Source organism: Microcebus murinus, chromosome 24 (assembly GCF_040939455.1).
Source record: "Microcebus murinus isolate Inina chromosome 24, M.murinus_Inina_mat1.0, whole genome shotgun sequence".
NCBI classification, from domain to species: domain Eukaryota; kingdom Metazoa; phylum Chordata; class Mammalia; order Primates; family Cheirogaleidae; genus Microcebus; species Microcebus murinus.
The window spans coordinates 18,884,891-18,903,385 of NC_134127.1; positions in this window are offsets into that span (position 1 = coordinate 18,884,891).

The window sequence follows — 18,495 nt, forward strand, 5'->3', positions numbered from 1 at the left end:
TCTCGTAAGTCATTAATAACTAATTTCACAATCGCTGCATCATGTGACAGTCATAAAATATTGCCTGCGCTTTTCCCAGCAAATTTTAGTATTGAGCCAATAATTGAATCCAAATTATCTATTAAGTTAATTCTTTAGTAGACAATATTTTACACTCGAAGTCATTTTTCACAAGTACTCCGGAATGAAGTAATTGTGGAATTAGCGATGACTTTTCTCCCCCTCCTGAACAAGTAAAAATAAAATTGCTGGGTTCAGCCTGGAGGGTGTCAAGCTGTTATGAATTCTTTTCTTCTCTATTTTTCTTCTTCCTGGTTGGAACTAGCTCCATGTCCTCAGAAATCACCAGGCAGACGGCTGGACCTGGCTTCTGTATGGTCAGTGTCTTAGCTAGTGGCTGTTCAGAGACCACCTGACAGATAGTCACATGTCACCCTCTTTTTAGAGGGTGGCTTTTAAGAAGACTTTGCAATTTTTGTGAGGATAAGTGTGGCATGGACTTGAGAAGTCCAACTAACCCACAACTCCCTTTTCTGAGAGCTGACCTCTGCCCCCCCATGGTCCCTGTAGCCATGTCTGTACCACTGACCCTGCGCCCACCCCTCCTCACCACCCTGTCACTGCCCCCAACTGATTGGGCCCCTGTGGACACCTGACCTGGCCTGAGAAAAATGAGAGCTCATCTTGCAAGAATTTGAACTTGAATCAAAGAGGCACCAGCCAGTCTCTGTTGGTCCCTTGTATTAAGGAGGTGAAATTTCCACGCACTTTATGCAGAATAAGTGTTTCACAACTCCCAGATTTTGACAGATCCAGGGGTGTTGGAGAGAAGAGTGAGAGTGAGGGAGAGAAGTCTCGGGAAACGGAGAGCAAACAGCGTGCGGTGTTGCAAAGACTCAAGGGACTGAGGGAGGATGAACCCCACTTCTGGTTTGGGGCCATGAGATCCTGTCTCCTTGGGTGGTCTGAATAAAATGTGGCTTTGGTGCTTCTGCTTTATTATGGGGACATACTGGGGGGTGGGGGGGACCTCACATATCTAACACCAAAATCCCCAAAGATTAGAAAAATAGCTCTTGATGGAAGGTCTTCTTAAGGCGCTCAGGAAATGGGGGTCTGCACCTAGTATTTGAAGAAATTTCTAAAAATGCTTTGAACACATTAAGATTGCTGCCCCACATCTCTCTGCACCTTCGTGCTCCTTCCTCTACCAAACACGTCCAGATGGCAGCTGTGGAGCAGCACCGCTTGTCTGTTCTAGAATCTACGACCCTTCTCCCCTGGCCACCAAACACTGAGGAGCAACGCAAAGCGACCCATTCATTCATCCATCGGTCGTGTGGTGAGCGAGCGCCATTTGGAACCAGTGGTAAGACCGGGAGGGTCCTGCTCACCAGTGAGACACAGGCAAGATCCCTTCCTGTCAGAGAAGAATCATTTAATACTTCTGTCCCTGTCATTGCCATGATCAAGCCCCCACTGTGTGCAGAACTGATTAAAGTGAGTTTCTCTTATAATCAACCAAAAGGATCCTCCTCCAAAAAAACATTCCTAGCGCCCGCCTACACGTCAGCCTCTGCTCCTGCCCAACAGAAAACAGCAGAAGAGGAAGAGCGTGGGGCCAGACAGCTCTGGGTGTGCTTGTCGATTTCTTCCTAAAAAAATAGAACAGTGAAGCTCACGTGTCTCCAATCAGCATGACTTGATGTCTGTTTGGGTAAGCAGATTCTCTAGAGTCAGGGAAATCCTCTTCTAGTCTAGTTTCCTGAGAAATGTATTAGGATGACGATTGAACTTCATATAGTGTTGAACTTCATTCTTTTTATTATTATTATCATTATAAATAGATATTGAACTTCATTGAATGCTTTTCCTACAACTCTTGGGGTAATCATATGATTTCTTCTTTTTCTCCTTTGGTCCATGAATGTGGAGAATTGCCAGCGTTTCCCCTGTTAAAGCAGCCTGCATTCTTTACATAAACCCACCAACACGATTGTGGCAATTGCTTTTAATACCCTCCTAGAGCCAGTGAGCTAATGTTTTATTTAGCATTGTTTTCATCTATTTTTGCAGGTGAAATGGGCCTATAATTTTTTTCCTCCTGTCCTTGTCCTCGTCTAGCTTTTAAGAGTAACAATTAAACCAGCTTCATTAAATGAATCAGACTATTTTGTTCCTTTCTCTGTTTTCTGGAAGAGCTTCTACAAGATAGGAGTCATTTTCTCTATAAATGCTTTGTAAAACTCAACTGCAAAGGAGTATGGGCCCAGGTCTTTAAAGAGACAGACTGGCTAGGATTTTATTATTTTTTTTTTTTTATTTCTTGCTGATCTGTTCAAGTTTTCTATTTATTCTTTGCCATTTGGGGCATTTCTTGTTTTCCCAGAAAGATATCCAATTCATCTAATTTTTTCAAATTTATTGGTGCTTCATAATATTTCTTTGTAATATTATTATACTAAATTTTTAAAAATTTGCTCTGTCATTTTTCTTTTTTTATCTGGCTTTCCTACATTTCTTTTTTTTTCCCTTCAGTTGGTCTTTCCAGTGGTTTGTCTATCTTACAAATCTCTTCAAAAGAGCCACATTGAGCTTTGCTAAGCTTCTGTGATTTTTTTTATAATTTGCTATTCATTTATGTCTGCCTTTATATCTATTATTTCCTTTTCTTTAAGCTTTTTCTGTTGCTACTTTTTCAGCCTCTTGAGGTCAATGCCTGGCTCATTTGTTTGCAGTATTCTGTAGCATCTAATAGATGTGTTTAAGGCCAGACCTTTTCTCCTAAATGCTGCCTAATCAGTGGCCTGCAAATTTTGCCCCTGTAGCTTATTCATCCACTTAATTCTAAATATTTTGCAATTGTCTTTATTATTTCTCCTTTAATCCGAAGTCTTTTTACTATTGTCATTTTGTTTGTTTGTTTGTTTCCAGACATATAGGTTTTGGATTTTTTTTCTTTACTGATCTAAAGTTTTACTGCATATTGTTCAGAGAACATTGTCTATATTATGAGTATGATGTTGATTCTTTGGAACTGAATGAGGCTGCCTTTGTGCCCTTATTTATGGTCATTTTTGTGAAGGTCCTACATATAATCAAAAGAATGTGTATTTTTCTGTTCAGTATAAAATTATATATTTGCATATAACTATATACACATACTTAAGCTTATTAAACAAGTCGCTTAAATCTTCTATATACTCCATAAATTGTGTCTGCTTGCTCTCAAACGTATGAGAGGAATATGTTAAAAGTATTCAAATAAAATGGTTGATTTATCTATCAATTTCCATGTTTTTACAGCTACTTTTTGTTTGTACATGCATGTGTATGAGTACACACACACGTATATATTGTGAGGCTATATTGCTAGGCGTATATGTATTTTTCACTATTTTTATAGTTTTGTGATCTTTTATTCCTCTTACTAGAATAGTTCCTCCTTCTTTTTCCTTATAAATTTTCCATTCTTTCATATTTGCTAGCTATTTATTCTTCTACCCCTTATTTTCAACCTCTTGTTGCATCTCTCATAGAAAGTATCTCCCTAAATCTTGTTTTTAATCTAATTTGAGTGTCTCTGTATGTTGAATTATGAGTCTAATCCATTTATATTATTGAAAATTGATGCTGTATTAAGAGTTACGCTTGCTATCTTATTTCACATTTTCCATTTTCCAACTCATTTTCCCTTCTTTCCACTGGATGGACAGATAAAATTTCCCTCTGCCGGTTTGAGAGCCCTACATTCTATTTGTACGGTATTGGCATTAATTTCTTCTAGTTATTTGGGCCAAAAATGTCAACATCATCCTTGACTCCTCTCTTCCTCCCACTAAGCCATCAGGATAGCCTGTTGGCTCCACCTTCAAAATACCTCCATAATCCAGCCCTATTTCTCACCCCTCCACTGACACCATCATCTCTCACCTGAGCTACTGTCACCCCTTCCCAGCTGGTCTCCCGCCACCTTCCCTCTCAGCTGCCTAGACTATTCCCAACACAGAGCCACACCAATGCTTCTGAAACATTAAGAGCACATCACGCCCGGGCCAAACTCTCCATCGTCTCCTCACATCACTCGGGAAGAGCTAAGTCCGCTCGGTGGCCTACAAGCCCACCCCCCTCAGACACCCTCTCCTCCCAGTCTCCCCTGGACACTTTCCACTCCGGCTTCCTTGCTGTTCTTCACACACGCCGAGCACTCTGCTGCCTCAGGGCCTTTGCACTGCTCCCTCTTCATAGAACACTCTTCCCCCAGACAGCCAGAGGGCTGACTCCCCCACCTCCTTCAGTGCTCGGAATTGTGGGAGGACACAGATGGGATAAGGCCCATGGGGCCTGGCTGGGGGCTTGGAAAGTGCCAGAAAATGCCTCCCAGGGGTGAGACCCTCAGGGAGGCAACAACGCCAGGTTAGATTTCCACCTGGGCTCTATGCACCTGTTGCCGCCCCCACAGCCATCCTCACCTCAGACCCCTGCCCACTCATCCGGGCTGATTCCCACACTCCAAGTCCTGGTAGCCCCTGTGCCACCCTGCTGTCCCTGCCAGTGCACAGCCACACCTCGCCAACACCTGCCAACCAGCCACCGCCCGGCACCCTGCCCTCAGCGTCCCCCCTGCATCCCCGCAATGACAGGCAGAGCCTCCCTTTCCAGATCTTCCCCCCTGCCCTGCCCAGGCTGCTTCCAGCCCTCACCTATGCACCCCTGTGCCCTTCTGGGAGCCCCCAGCCAAGTCCCCCAGGGGCCCCCTCATCTGTCTCTTGACCTTATCGCGTGACTCTAACTACCTAACAACAGCAGTGTAACTGCGTCCCGCCAGGCCGCCTGCCCCGCGGCTCCCAGGGAATTATGCACGACTTAGGGGAAAGCGCTGCTAATAGAAAACAGCAGATGAACAAGGGCTATGGCAGGCACCTCGCTTCCTTCCCTTAATTTACAACAAACCTCTGTTTATTGAGCCGGTAACATATTTGAACACTGACTCATAAGAGGCCCTTCTCCCAGGCACTGTATATCTGGCAAATAATTCCCCTTCCACCGAGCTGTGTGCGGAATCCAGCGCAGGCTATTTACAGGGCTGTCTGGGGAGGGCGGGAAGGGGCTGCTTAAGCCGCAGGCCAACTGCACAGGAGCTGGGAGGGGCGGTGCTGCCCTATAGAGGGTCAGCCACCTGCAGTGGGGACTCTAATCCCCACCTGGGGGCCTCTTGGAGATAGGTGAGTCTCCAAACTTGAGGTCCTGGCCTGTCTATGGGGCTGTGTGGCCAATCTTACCGCTAAGCTTTAGTGCCTGTCGTCTCGTTCTGCTCTCAGCCAACTCCAGGAGCAAAGCTACACAGGTATGGCCGTGCCCATTTTACAGGTGGGGAAACAGAGGCCCAGAAAGCACAAAGGGAGTGGCTCCAGGCCATGTAGTGTTCCCAGCTCCAGGAGCACATCCGTATCTCCTTTCTTTCAATAGAGCAGGGAGAAAAGAAGGTGACAGCGGTCCCCCTCTCCCTGCCCTCCAGCTGGCAGGAGAGGCAGCAGAGTGTCACACGGACATACTCTCCTCTCCCACCAGAGGAGAAACCAAAGGCCTCAAGGCTGTCCTACACTCATCTGTGCCCAGGCTCAGGCTGGCCTAAAGAGAGATGTCTCCTTCAGCTCATAGCGCCCCCCCAAGCCAGCCCCAGGCATCCTAAACCCACACATGCCAGGGAGGCGACAGAATGAAGCAGACACAGTTTGAGACCTGGGGTCAGATGTCACTTAACCAACTTCATTAACTACGCATGTTATTTAAATGCTCTGAGCCTCACTTTCCTCTTATTTAAATGCTCTGAGCCTCAGTTTCCTCAACTATACAATGGGCAGTATGGCAATCATATAGATTTCTAAGGATCAGGTGAAATAGAAGCCATTTAGCACAGTGCCTAGCATACAGTAGGTGCTTAATGATTGTTCAACCATGTCTCCCTCTTCTTCATCCATTTTTCCTTGCTCAAACATAACAGCACATAATCTCCAAAAAGTTTTCCCCCCAAGGTCAAGTTCCCCAGGGGCAGACCCTGACATTGGGAGGCCAAGATTCATGTACCAGTGACGTAGTAAGGAAATGCCCCCAGGAGAAGCCCGTGAGGGGGAGAAGGACACCTGCCGAGGATGAGAAGAAGTGGAGTTCCAGGCAAATTCCCCTGTGGGTGACGTCAGCCCAGACCCTCCCTCGGACGGGGGCCCTCGCGTGTCAGTCACTTACACCCCTGATGGTGACAAGACAGGGAGCTGGGCCTGACCGTCCTCTACTCCCAAGGGACATGCAGAGCAGGGGGTGCATCATTCCCTGGCCCTGGGGGAGGCAGCTCGGCACCCCCAGGGCTCTCCTCCTCGGGTGCCAGTGCCGGAAGCCAAAGCTCACGACAGCCAGGAAGGGACCCACAGAAACAGGAGGCGGGATCCTAGGGGACGTGGGCGGAGGGAACCCCAGTTCATCATCAGTCCCAACCTGCCAAGTATGTGAGGATAATAAGCCAGGATGATCCCTGGCACTTAGAGGACACCTTTTTGAGCCTTGGTCCAACACCTACCCAGACGCGCTCTAATCCTCTCCCGGCAGCTTCTGCACCAAATAGACAAGGTAGATGCATTACCTTCTGCAAAGGGATCAAGGTCCCAAGAGGTGCGACAATGCACCCCCAGGCCACCAAACTAATGGCATTAGGAGTCCAGATCCAGGTTTCTGGACTCCCAATACAGGCCTCCCTCCAAAAATAGTATTTAAACATTGTCATACACACACACACACACACACACACACACACGCCATGTGTTGATCAACTCTTGTGAGAATCAGGCAGCTTTTCAGAAGGAAGGTGTGGGTCGAAACTAGAGCAGCAACTTGGACATCAAGGGCCACACGAAGGTCCTTCCCCCCGGGACAGGTAGTTCTCCAATGAGGTTAACAAGCTCCTTTTGTAAGGTGGAAATAACCCAGACAGAAGGAATCTGTACGTCGGTGAATTCTACCCACTCATTTGCTCTTCTGCAAACATAAGGATACTCTGGGAAGACAAGCTTTGGCGGAAAGTGAAGGAACATTTTATGTCTCTTCCTTCCTTCCAGAAGCTTCCGCAGAACGCCATGGGCTGTGTTGAGACCCGGCAGCATCTATCACGCTGTGGTCATCGCTCCCTCAGTGACCTTTTCCTCCACTTAACAATCGGCCCCTCGAAGGCAGAGCTGGCCACCCCTTCACCACTCTGCCCCCGCATTCCTTGGCACCTAATAGTCACGTGATGTTCGTTGAAAGAGTAAAGGGGCACGTGTCACTTGGGAGGAGGGTGCTGCGCTGGGACCTCAGGAAGCAGGGGCTTATGCCGGCTAGCGTGAGGGATGACAGTGAGGTCAAAAGAGACAGGAGACCTAAGAGGCTGGGGTAGAACACAGGAGGGGACGTGAGCGGGTTGCAGGGACAGCCTGGGCTGCCCGGGGGACTTCGCCCTGTGAGCAGCAGCTCCCTGCAAAGTTCCATTGTTGTTCCCCACGGCCCTCTGGGCCCAGTAAACGTGAGAACTTCCCTAACGGCCTGGGTCTCTCTGGAAGTAGCCCCCTGAACTCCCCAGGGCTCTCGCTGGAGGAGGAAGAAAGAAAAGGAAGGTGGCAGGGGGAGGGTGGGCAGAGCTGCACTCGGGCCACAGGGTCGCCGGCGCAGGCCGGTCTCCCCTGGCGCTTCGGTGCAGGCACCTGGGAGAACTGCCAAGCCAGCTCGGGGTGGCAGGAAACGCGGCCTGAACGCCTGCAAACTTTACAGAAAATAATGGAGGGAGGAACAGCTGTCTATTTCCAGATGGGGTTGAGGGTTCCAGGCATTGTTGACTCTCCCTGGGTGCTGAGGGAGCAAAGCCAGGGAGCAGGCAGGCAGCAGGGGCGGGAGGAGGGGGGGTGGGGGGCAGGGGTAGGGGTAGGGTGGGGATGGGGGGGTGGAGCCTCCCATAGGCTGCAGGGCCCTGCCAGCCTGGGGCCATGTCAGACTAGACAGTATCTGCGGGCGCCTCCTGTTCAGGCCTCCCTGCCCCACATCCTTTACTCTGGCAATGCAAATGCTGCCCCCTCCTCCCGGGCAAAGGGCTGAGGGATGCTGCCTTTCCTAGGGGTGTCCCTGACCCTGAATGTTTGCCAGAAAGAGGTCCTGTGCTGGGCGGGGGCTAGGCAGGAGGGAGAGATCCCACTGGGAAGTACCTCTAGAGATGACCTGGAGCCGCCCTTCATTTTACTGGGAAGGAAACCTAGGCCCACAGAGGAGAAGGGGCCGCCTGGGTCTCAGGCTACTTCTCCTCCCTCCATCCTCAGAGATGATGCATCTCCGGGACCTGCAGCCAAGCCTGGCGTGAGGGTCACAGGCAGGGCCCAGGCGGGGCAGGCTGATGGGTGCCAACACCTCCCACCCAGTACCTACCGCAGGCTGGGGCTTGGCAAGTCCCGTCTCTGTCTCACAGTTCCTAGTTGTCAACAGCATATCAAAAACTCTAGTTTTTCCAAGACAGCCTCTCATTAGTCCTTGGGGACTTCAGAGAGGCGCAGAAAGGCAACAGGCATTTTCCCCCAGTACAAAAAAAACATACATATCTATAAGAGCTGGAAAATTAAGGCCAGGAGAGGGTCAGGGCAGAGGGCCAGCCTTCGGAGGGCCTGAACCCCCCCGAGCCAGGCGCTGGCCCCGGCTCAGAGCACAGCAGTCCAGCCGTCTTGCCCCTTTGGCTGCGGGTCCACAGATAGCCGGGTTGGGAAAGTCCTCAGCCAGAGGCCCCTGGGTCCTCACTTCTCCCAACTTCTAGACAGCCTCTGGATTCCTGACTAACGACAAGACCACTTCTGCTCTTCCCCGCAGGCACATTGTGGTTCCTCCCTGGTGCCCCCATGGAGGTTAGCTGTAAAACCCCCAAGAAGAAAAAGTCCCCTGTGCCCGGATCCATAGACAGCAAGGGGGTGACGCAGCAGAGCCTCCTGCCACCCACCGCCTGCGAGCTCTGAGAAAGAGAGAAAGGGGAGTTGGCCTGGAACCAAGAAATCACCCTCCCAGGATCCCTGGGCTGTCGCAGTGACCTGGCCCCTCTCGGGACGAGGCTCTCCCTCCGGCTTATCACCTCTACAACAGCGAGGGAGGGTTTCCTAGAAGGGAGGAAGGATGAGAAGAATGTCTTTGAGGCACCTTCTATCAGCTTCTCTGGAACGAGGTTTGGGGGTGGGAGAGGGACATCTCTGTGTGGGAGGGGAGGGTCCCCCTGGAGCTATCAGGATTCCCCAGGGAGGGGAGAGGGGGAGTTTGGAAAAGTATATTACAATTATACAGCTGGCCGGGCGCGGTGGCTCACGCCTGTAATCCTAGCATTCTGGGAGGCCGAGGGGGGAGGATTGCTGGAGGTCAGGAGTTCCAGACCAGCCTGAGCAAGAGCGACACCCCGTCTCTACTAAAAATAGAAAGAAATTAGCCAGACAACTAAAAATATACAGAAAAAATTAGCCAGGCATGGTGGTGCATGCCCGTAGTCCCAGCTACTCGGGAGGCTGAGGCTGGAGGATCGCTTGAGCCCAGGAGTTTGAGGTTGCTGTGAGCTAGGCTGACACCACGGCACTCTAGCCTGGGCAACAGAGCGAGACTCTGTCTCAAATAAAAGAAATAAATAATAACAATATACAGCTGGCCTTGAGCAACATGGGTTTGAACTTCCCAGGTCCACTTATATGTGGACTTTCTTCCACCTCTGCCACCCCTTCTCCTCCAACGCCTCCTCCTCCAACGCCTCCTCCTCCTGCTCCTCCTCAGCTCTACAGACTTTCCAGAGCATTCATCAGAAATGCTTACTGAACAGCAAACCCCAACTTCACAGAAGGTCCCCTCGGAAAACGGCTGACAAAAGCCCGGTTATGCAACCAAGGCAGCAAGCAATTAGCGCCCATGCTCCCCAGCAGAAGTGGAAGAAACAGCCCCCAAGGCCCGAGTCCTTCTCTGGAAGGCGACCACAGAGAAAGTTGCTTGCATTAGCCCAAGTCGCAGAAAGACTGTTCCTTCCTAGTCCAGGCTTAATTTAAAATCTTCAGAGAGCAGCCCGCCAACCCCAAGGGAAAAGGGATAGGCCAAGGCTCTGGGGTCTTCCCCGGGGGCCGCCAAGTGTGTCTTCACTCCCTGGGAAGGTGTCAGGATGGAGCTGGCGTGCAAGAGTCTGTGGGCAACGGTCACCCACACGCTGGGAGCGAAAGCCCGGGCTGCAGGCTCGGCCTCACCCTGAGTTTCTCCTTCCGATTCCCCACGATCAGCACAAAGCAGGCTCTGCATAAAAGTTGCTGAATGAATAAATATGCTTCCCTGCATCTCAGGCCCCTGGCCAGCAAGGAATTCCAGAGGAACAGGAGGGAATGTAGGCCACTGTGGTGGCGGGGTCGGTGCCTGCTTTGTCTTAGGGACCAAGGGGGCTAGACTTGCTCTGTCTGGGCACAGAGACACGTACTTCTTTTAGCTCGGGGTTACACCCAGCTCTCGGCAATACGGAGCGAGTTATCGCATAGACTATAAATCGGCGAGGGCTTCCTAGAGAGCTGCTGGGAAACAGGCTATGCTTTAACAGCCCATGAATGTGGATTTAATTTTATATTGCGGTTCACACTGGCAAAGTTGCTGCATGCCGATCCATGCGTGTGCCCAGTGCCTGCTCCGAGTGGAGTTGCGTGTGTGTACACGACACAGCTGCAGGCAAACTTCAGGGCTTTGCCCTCTGCAAATGGCCTCTCCCCCCCCCCGCCGTGGTGTTAATACCATCTTTGGCAACGCTGCCTGTTGGAGCTTAAGACTTTGAACCCAGCACTGGAGACAAATCGAGGCCTTCAAAGTTTGCCCCAGTCTCCCCCACCCCAATGCCATCGTACCATGTCAGCCAAGGACAATGGTGGCCTCACCAAATGGCCAGGCTCCCTCAGCTTCCCTGAGCTGGACTGGTCAGAGTCAGGCTCTGACCTTCTGCAGAGCAAGCTTCAGGGTGGCACCCACCATGACACACAGTCCCCGGCAGCATCTGCGCCCGGCACAGGGCCGAGAGCACAGACCAGGGCTTGCAGACCGCGGGTCTTAGCCCAGCTCTACCACTCACTGGCCTGGGGAGCTCCGACCCATCAGTTGATCTCTCTGGCCCTCGAGCTGCCCACAGGGAATCCAGATGAAACACCCACCCACGTACTGCATATCGTCCCTGTGAGGACGATCATGGCTGTGAAACAGCACCTCGAAAACATAAAGCCCCACGCCTGCGCCACAGCTCCCTACTGCAGCCTGGAGCCCACCTGGCAGAGACCACGTGCTGGGAGGGCTGCTCTCCTGGGCCAGGTGCAGTGGGTCCCCAGGGAGCATCCCCGCTGACGGCCAGGTGGAGCGACACAGTTGGGGGAAGGAATTCTTCCCTGACGCCAGGAGCCTGGGTTCCAGGCCAGCACCCACCTAGACCGCAGGGGCTACTGTACTATAGGGACTCAGACCCTCCCAGATCTGTGCTCAGCGAGTCTATGCACCACACTGAATGCCCGGATGTTCTTTCCAGTGGTGTTCCGAGGCTCATTCAGGGATTTTCAGAGCCAATGGGCTCAGCACCGAGCAAGGTGGTCAAGATTGCAGAAGAGGAGTGTCAGGCAAGGCACCTGGCCGCAGGGAGCTCACATGTAAGTTAGGCTGGCAGGACTCTCCGGGCACATCCTCTCATGGCACTGCATACTGTCTGAATTCACTCACCATAAAAATTTGCTAAGCGCTTACTATGGGCCAATCACCCTGTTACCCAGTTTACTTGCATGCTCCCGTCTAATCCTCACTCCCCTCTGGGGGAGGATTGCTGCCTCCACTTTAAAAAGGGGCAACAGAAAGTCAGAAAGGTGGAGAACTTGCCCAAGTTCACAGGGCTGTTAAGCGACAGAGTGGGACAAAAAGGCACATCCCGATTCACTCCAGAGTCTACGTTCTTGAGCACCAGGAGCTCGCTGGCTGGAGTTGGCAAAGAGGAGATATGCAGTTGTTTATTCATTCATATTACTTATACCCCAGCCCTGCATAATGCCGCAAAGCTTTGAAGTTGGGTTTGTTATAAAAGGTGTGCAATCATTGTAGAAGATCAAAATGTAAAAGATCAAAACCCATAGAGTAGAAAGGGAAGGGTAATTAATTATACCTGGAATTGGGACTAAAATGCTTTCTTTAACCATTTGTTCATTCACTTATCTCATCCTTCAGTGAACATTTGTGGAGTAAATCATAAATTGCAGATCCCAAGTATTCTGTGCTGGGCGTGCTGGGCTGAAAGACACACTCTCTGGCCTCAAGGAACTGAAAGAGGTGTGTGCGTGTGCATGTGTGTATGTGTGCATATGTGTGCATGTGTGTGTGCAATGCATGCATGTGCTAGGAAAAACATAATGAGGCAATAGACTGAGAGTCCCTTGTGGTGGAGGTAAGCACAAGTCACCCTGGAGCACTGAAGCAGGACTCTTTCCCACACTCAGGGAGCCAGAGAAGGTTTCCTTGAAGAATTTATAAAAGGAGGTTGGGTAGCACAAGTATCTGGACATTATGGCTCTTGAATGCACAAACTTAATTGAGCTTCCTGGCAATCAAAGCAAAAAAGGAAACTATGATCTGTTTCCTACAGGTCTAACATCAAGACCTGCTTATTTTTCCTGCCCTAAGGTCTAAGATCATACATATCTGTATTTAAGTGACATCATCTATACTGGACAGTGTCTTCCAGAAGGGGTTTTCATGATGCAAAACTTCAGAGTAGAATGCTAGCATGGCCTCTAGTGGACATGTTTGCACAGGGAATCAAACTGCCTCCATCTCCCCATGTGGTTTTCCCATTCTCAAACTTGGTTCCACTGCGAAACGAGAGGAGTGTAGGTGCGAGCAGTCAGGACACAAGGAAAAAGGAAATCAAAAGGGTGTTTATTTCTTAACAGCCTGCTATATGCTGGGCCCTGCACCAGGCACCCCATGCACATTCGATACTCCTAACTCTTCCAAGCAAATGTCACTTAGGGGACGAATTGAGACTTAGAGAGGTTAAATGGCTCCCCAGTGTCATGGAGCTGGAGTTTACGAAAGGACCTGAAATTTGAGTGGGTCCACGTGGAGACAGCCCATCGTGCTAAACTGGACATACACGGCTTACCCTTCCTCTCGCTCTACGTTGCCTGGAGCTGTTTGCCCAATGGGCTGGCCCAAGCCATTTATTTGACAGAAGAGGAAACCGAGGCAGGCAGAAGGCAAGTGACCTAGACCAGGACAGGGACCACAGCCTCGCTTTCCAGACTCCCTTTCTCCCCAGCAGAAGGGACTGTTGATCCTCCTGCAACCCCTCTAATGATTAATTCCCAGCGGTGCTGAGCTTTGCCTGCCGCCCACCTCAAGGGACTGGCCACTTCGTACAACTCTGAGGGCCACACACAGAATTCCCAAGGAGAAGACACATCCTGGTCCCCATCTGAAGGGATGTGGCGTCCGAAATCCCATCCACGTTTTATTTTGAAGCAAACTCCCAACATACAGAAGAGAGGCAGGGAGAATCCTTCCCCTGCTCACCTCTGAGGGGCCTCTCCCCCTGCCTGTCCGCTCTTCCGTTGATTGCTTTCCAAGGTCATGTGTAAAATAATCATTAATGACCTTATTTAAAGGCCAAACAAGAGGTCCAGGGAAATTCTTCACTAGTTGCAAGTGATCTCAGGAAGAGTGGCATCACTCCCAGGATGGGCAGGGAATGGCAGGGATGGTGGCCCCTCAGTCACTGCAGGCCACACGCAGCTGGGTTGATGCGGGGCCAGGGCAAGGAGGCCCCTCCCCTATGGTCTGGTCACTTTCCAGCCCTCTTGCCTCTGATTTGCTAGTCAATCAGCCTCCCCCAAAGGAATTCAAGATTTGGTTCAGACAATTATAAAAGAATGAACAATTCCACCTACCCTCTAGTTTTGCCAATGAGAAACCTCTAGGTGTGTATGCATACACGCACAAACACACACACATATGTATACCCACTGATATACACACACCCCACGATTGTCTGCATACACACACAAACACACCCACACACATACATATACCCACTGGTATACACACACCCCAGGATTGCCTGCTCACTGAAGAATGGGAACATAGGGAACAGAAAATACCTGTGGCCCCTCAACCTTGCCAGGAGGCAGCGCCATTTGCAGGGCCTGTGCCCCCAGGAGAATGTCCCCTCTCCAGAGAGGACAGTACAGTGTCATGCACATCCTAAGCATTTTTTAAGTCCATGATTTCTAATGTAAATTTAGAAAGTTAAAACCCAGGGCTTGCTGTTTCGGTTTCTCCCTCATCCTCTGTCTTTAAAAAAGTCAGCAACCATGTGGCCCCTGTCCAGCGGCAGATGAGCTTGAATTTGCACCCACCTAGTCGGGTCTTTCCCCTTTGCCTCTGACCCCTGACCTTTGGCCCTGACCCATGCGCCACAGTCCCAATGGCTGGAGGCTGGAGAAAGATCATTATGATAAGGAGGCTGTTCACCCAAGTAGGCTCTTTAGGAGGCGGTGTAGGTTCGTCCGGGCACATTGAAATCTTTCCATCTGAGCGTCCTCTTGAGATCGGATCTATTTCCTTCCCATTTCAAGAGGCAGCTGTTGATCTCGGCTATAATGGCCCGATGATTTCTAACAAGCGCCTCTTCCCTCTGCCACGGCCTTTCTCAATCACGTACCTGAACAAGCAAGGCTTGATGTCCCCCTCGATGACTCACTTTCTATTATCATTAACTCTCCCCCCACCCTCCCCGGCCCGGGCTCAGGACCTTTCCTGGCCCACTTCCCAAGACTCCCCTCCTCGGTGCACAGCAAGCACGCACTCCCGGAGCAAATTCAGAAAGAGTCTTGTAGACACGTGGAATTTTTGCACTTGGAATATCATTTAAAAAAAAGAGGGTGAGGCTGGGTAAAGCAGGACATGCAGTTATTTGGAGGGACAGGATGGAGAAATCAGACAGCCGCGTGCTTGATTGGAAGACCGGCTGCCTGCAGAGGAACTCAACTGAACTCGCCTCCACAGGCGTCCAAGTCCCCGCAGCAGCCACCCTCTCCCCCACGCTGGAACGTCCCACCAGACACCCTCATGCAAACCCTACCGGGTCTAAATGAGGGTGTTCTCTGGCTCCGACCGGAAGCTCCCTTTGTTCTACCCACGAGAAAAAAGTTTGCTGAGCAAATTAGTCACACTGAATGAGATCGTAGGGTATGTGTGTAACCACCTAAGAAAAGAAACCATTTTCCAGGGTGCAACAAGAGGATTGGATGAGGAAGTAGGGTTGGGGGTTCCAGTCTCAGCCCTGCTATTAACGAACGACCTGTGGTGTGGTTTGAGATTAAGTCGAAGGCTCTGGACTTGTGTCAACAGTATGGAAAAGGTGTCTCCGGACTTCAACTTGGATACACTCACTCAAAATCCTCTCTGTTCCTCTCCCACTGCATTTCCCCCCAACATTCTGTGTGAACGCTCTCCTGGGACCCACTGAAACTCCACACCTACTTTCTTTCAGTCAATCCGTGAACATTTACTGAAGTCCCTCCCTCTGCCAGGCACTGTTCTAGTTGCTAAGGATAGAGCTGGGAAGAAACGAAAAGCAAAGAGATGAAGATCCTGCCGCTTGGAGCTTACTTTCTAACGGAAGGAAATAAATCAGGAACAACTATACACACACGTGCACATATATATGAACATGTTTGTCTCCGGCCATACCACCCTGAACGCGCCCGATCTCGTCTGAACATGTATGCACATGTCATCTGTGGGAAGGTGGTTAGTGCTTTGGAAAGGGAGTTTTAAGGAATAGGAAGTGTTGAAGTAGGGGTGCCCTGGACGGAGAAATTTTCTTCAATTAGCTGGCACTGGAGCAGGGACCTTACGTGACGGCATTAGCTATAGAAATGACTAGGAAAAGGGTGTCCTAGACAGGTGGGACTGCCACTGTAACCACCCAGAGGGGACAGCCAGCTGGGGGTGTACAAAGAACAGCCCAGAGGCCCGTGTGGCTGGAGCAGAATGGGCAAGACAGGGTAGTTGGAGAAGAAGCCAGAAAGGTGGTGGCCTTATCTGGAGGGTCTTGTAAGGGCTGGGCCCCACTTTAAAGAGATGATACCACATTTCTTTGTTCATGCAAAACTTTATAGTACGGATTTTTTTATTCGTTTAGATGAGTCTCCCATAAAGCCTCCCAATTAATTCAAATGAGTAGAGTTTGGCAGTGAAATGCAAGAAAATGCACGGTGCAATTTGAAGAGGTTAAGAACAGGGAAAAAGTGTAACCGTCCGTGGGCAAACCACACGGGTGGAGAGAGGCCGCCTACCATGCTGAAATGTGCCCAGCAGGTTCCTTCTCTCGACTTCATTGCCCATGGAGGGAAGGGGCTTGTGCTGGCGGCGGAGAGAAGATAAGACAGGACCATCGAGATGGAGCCAGACGGGTCTCCCAAGATGACGCTCATTTGGGGCCAGACGGCCGGGAAGAGGAGGAGCAATCGTGACCTGGAGCAGAGGACTCCGGGGAAAACAGCCCTTCCTGCTCGGGGGGCCTGCGAATGCCGAATGCCGAACACAACACCTGCTCTAGAAGGTGGAGGCAGAACGCCCGCCAGGCGGAAGAAGTTCTAAAGAAAAAGGATGAAAGGGAACTCCGGAAAGAGAGAGATTGGATTCCAAGTCTGTGCCAAGCAGAATGTCTAACAGGACGCAGACACCAGGGGCCACCTAATCAGCATGCACACGTCAAAACAGAGTCCCACACCCGCACGGAAGCGCACGCTGGCATGCGGAAGTGTTTGGTGGCCCTGGCCTGACAGCAGCCGGTGAGGACAGGGGAAAGGGGAGGGGTGTCTGGGGCAGCAGCCCCCAAGGGCAGAGTCAGAGGGCTAACAGAAGCCTGAGAGATCCCCCTGGTCACTGTCGTCACCATTCCCAGCTGCCAATAAGGCCCAGTCTCCCCCATCTGCAGGAGAAGGTTGTTTGAGCGCCCCGTCGCCCTGGGCACCCAGGGTAGAATGCTGTATATACCCATCCCGGAGGGCAGCGTCTCGGTCCACAGCCCTGGTGACACCGTGGGCTCACATGCAGCCAGCTCTCTAACAAAACAAGAATTAAGAGTAATCTCAGGTCTCTGGGGCTCTGAAAAAGGCCTTTTATCTTCCACCGAGGATGAAAGTGAAGGACGGACAGGGCCGGCCGGCACCGGCCCACTGAGTTTTAAACGCAGTAGGTGAAAGCGGCTGCCTTCATCTTAAATCGGCAGCCTCCTCCCTGTGTGTTGGTGGGCAGGGAAGGGGGGGAGTCTGTCCGCTGTGCAGGAAAAACCAAGGAAGGGTTTTTCTGGAAGGCTCTCTTCCTGCTGCTGGAGCTGAAGCGTGCTCACCAGGTGCTTGTGCAAACTCCTCTCCCGCAGAGATGTTTGATGAGAATCGCTTTCTGCCTGGGTGGTCCATGTGTGGGGGACTCTGTGACCTCTGGCTGCTGGGCAGAATGCAGGTCAAGGTGACTCAAGTGTGCCCTCCTCCAGGGAGGTGGGTGTCCTTGCTCCACGTGGCCCCAGGGGTTGGCTCCCCAAGAAATGCTGTCTTGGAGGAGGGGGAATGGGCCAGGGTGCGAGGTGCCAGGCCCAGACTGAGAGCTCCACGGCAGCAGTCCCCAGCTCAGTGAAAAACTGGAGCAACCAAGCGCGATGACGGCGTTTACTGAAAGGGAGATGAATTCTGTCTCCATCCCAGTCATTTTGCACCAGGCTGGTGAGTTCAGAAACGGCTGGCAGTCCGAGAGTCAGAGCCCCATGTCGCAGGAAGCTCAGGGAACAGCCCCTCCAGCCCCGCCCTCTGTAGATGGGGTGGCAGAGTCCAGGGAGGGTGAGTGACTCACCGACAGCCATGCAGGGCTCTCGGGGCCTTCTCTATGCAGCCAGGACCCCTCACTCTCCCCTGCCCCGGAGTGACAGTCCTGCCTGCTGTGGGCCACAGGTCCTCTGCCAGCACACGTGGGAACCTTTGTCAAATTAGGGTACGAACGAGGCCCCTAGTCAGAGGTGAGGCCCAGCAGGTGTGCAGATGGTCGAGTTGAGTGTGCCTGGATTTCAGCCCCTTTGCCTTGCGGGTCTGTGAGCCTGGGCAGAGCACGGCCTCACCATGGTGCTCACGGCCACCACGACCCAGCCAGCACCTGGGTGTGTGGCCCACAGGCTCCCCGGTCTCTCTCCTTGCTCCCCTGCTTCCTCCCAGCTGTCTCTTTCTCGAGTTCGCCTCCCCTTGCACAATGGGTGGGACTGCCCTCTCTCTTCCTCCAACCTAGGATGACTTCAGCCCTGCCACCGCAGTCACTCTGCGGCCCACCTGCCTGGGATTGACAGCTTGGTCTCAGAGGTCGTCTAGAGCAGGGGCTGGCAAACCATGGCCCATGAGCCAAATCTGGCCTGTGCCT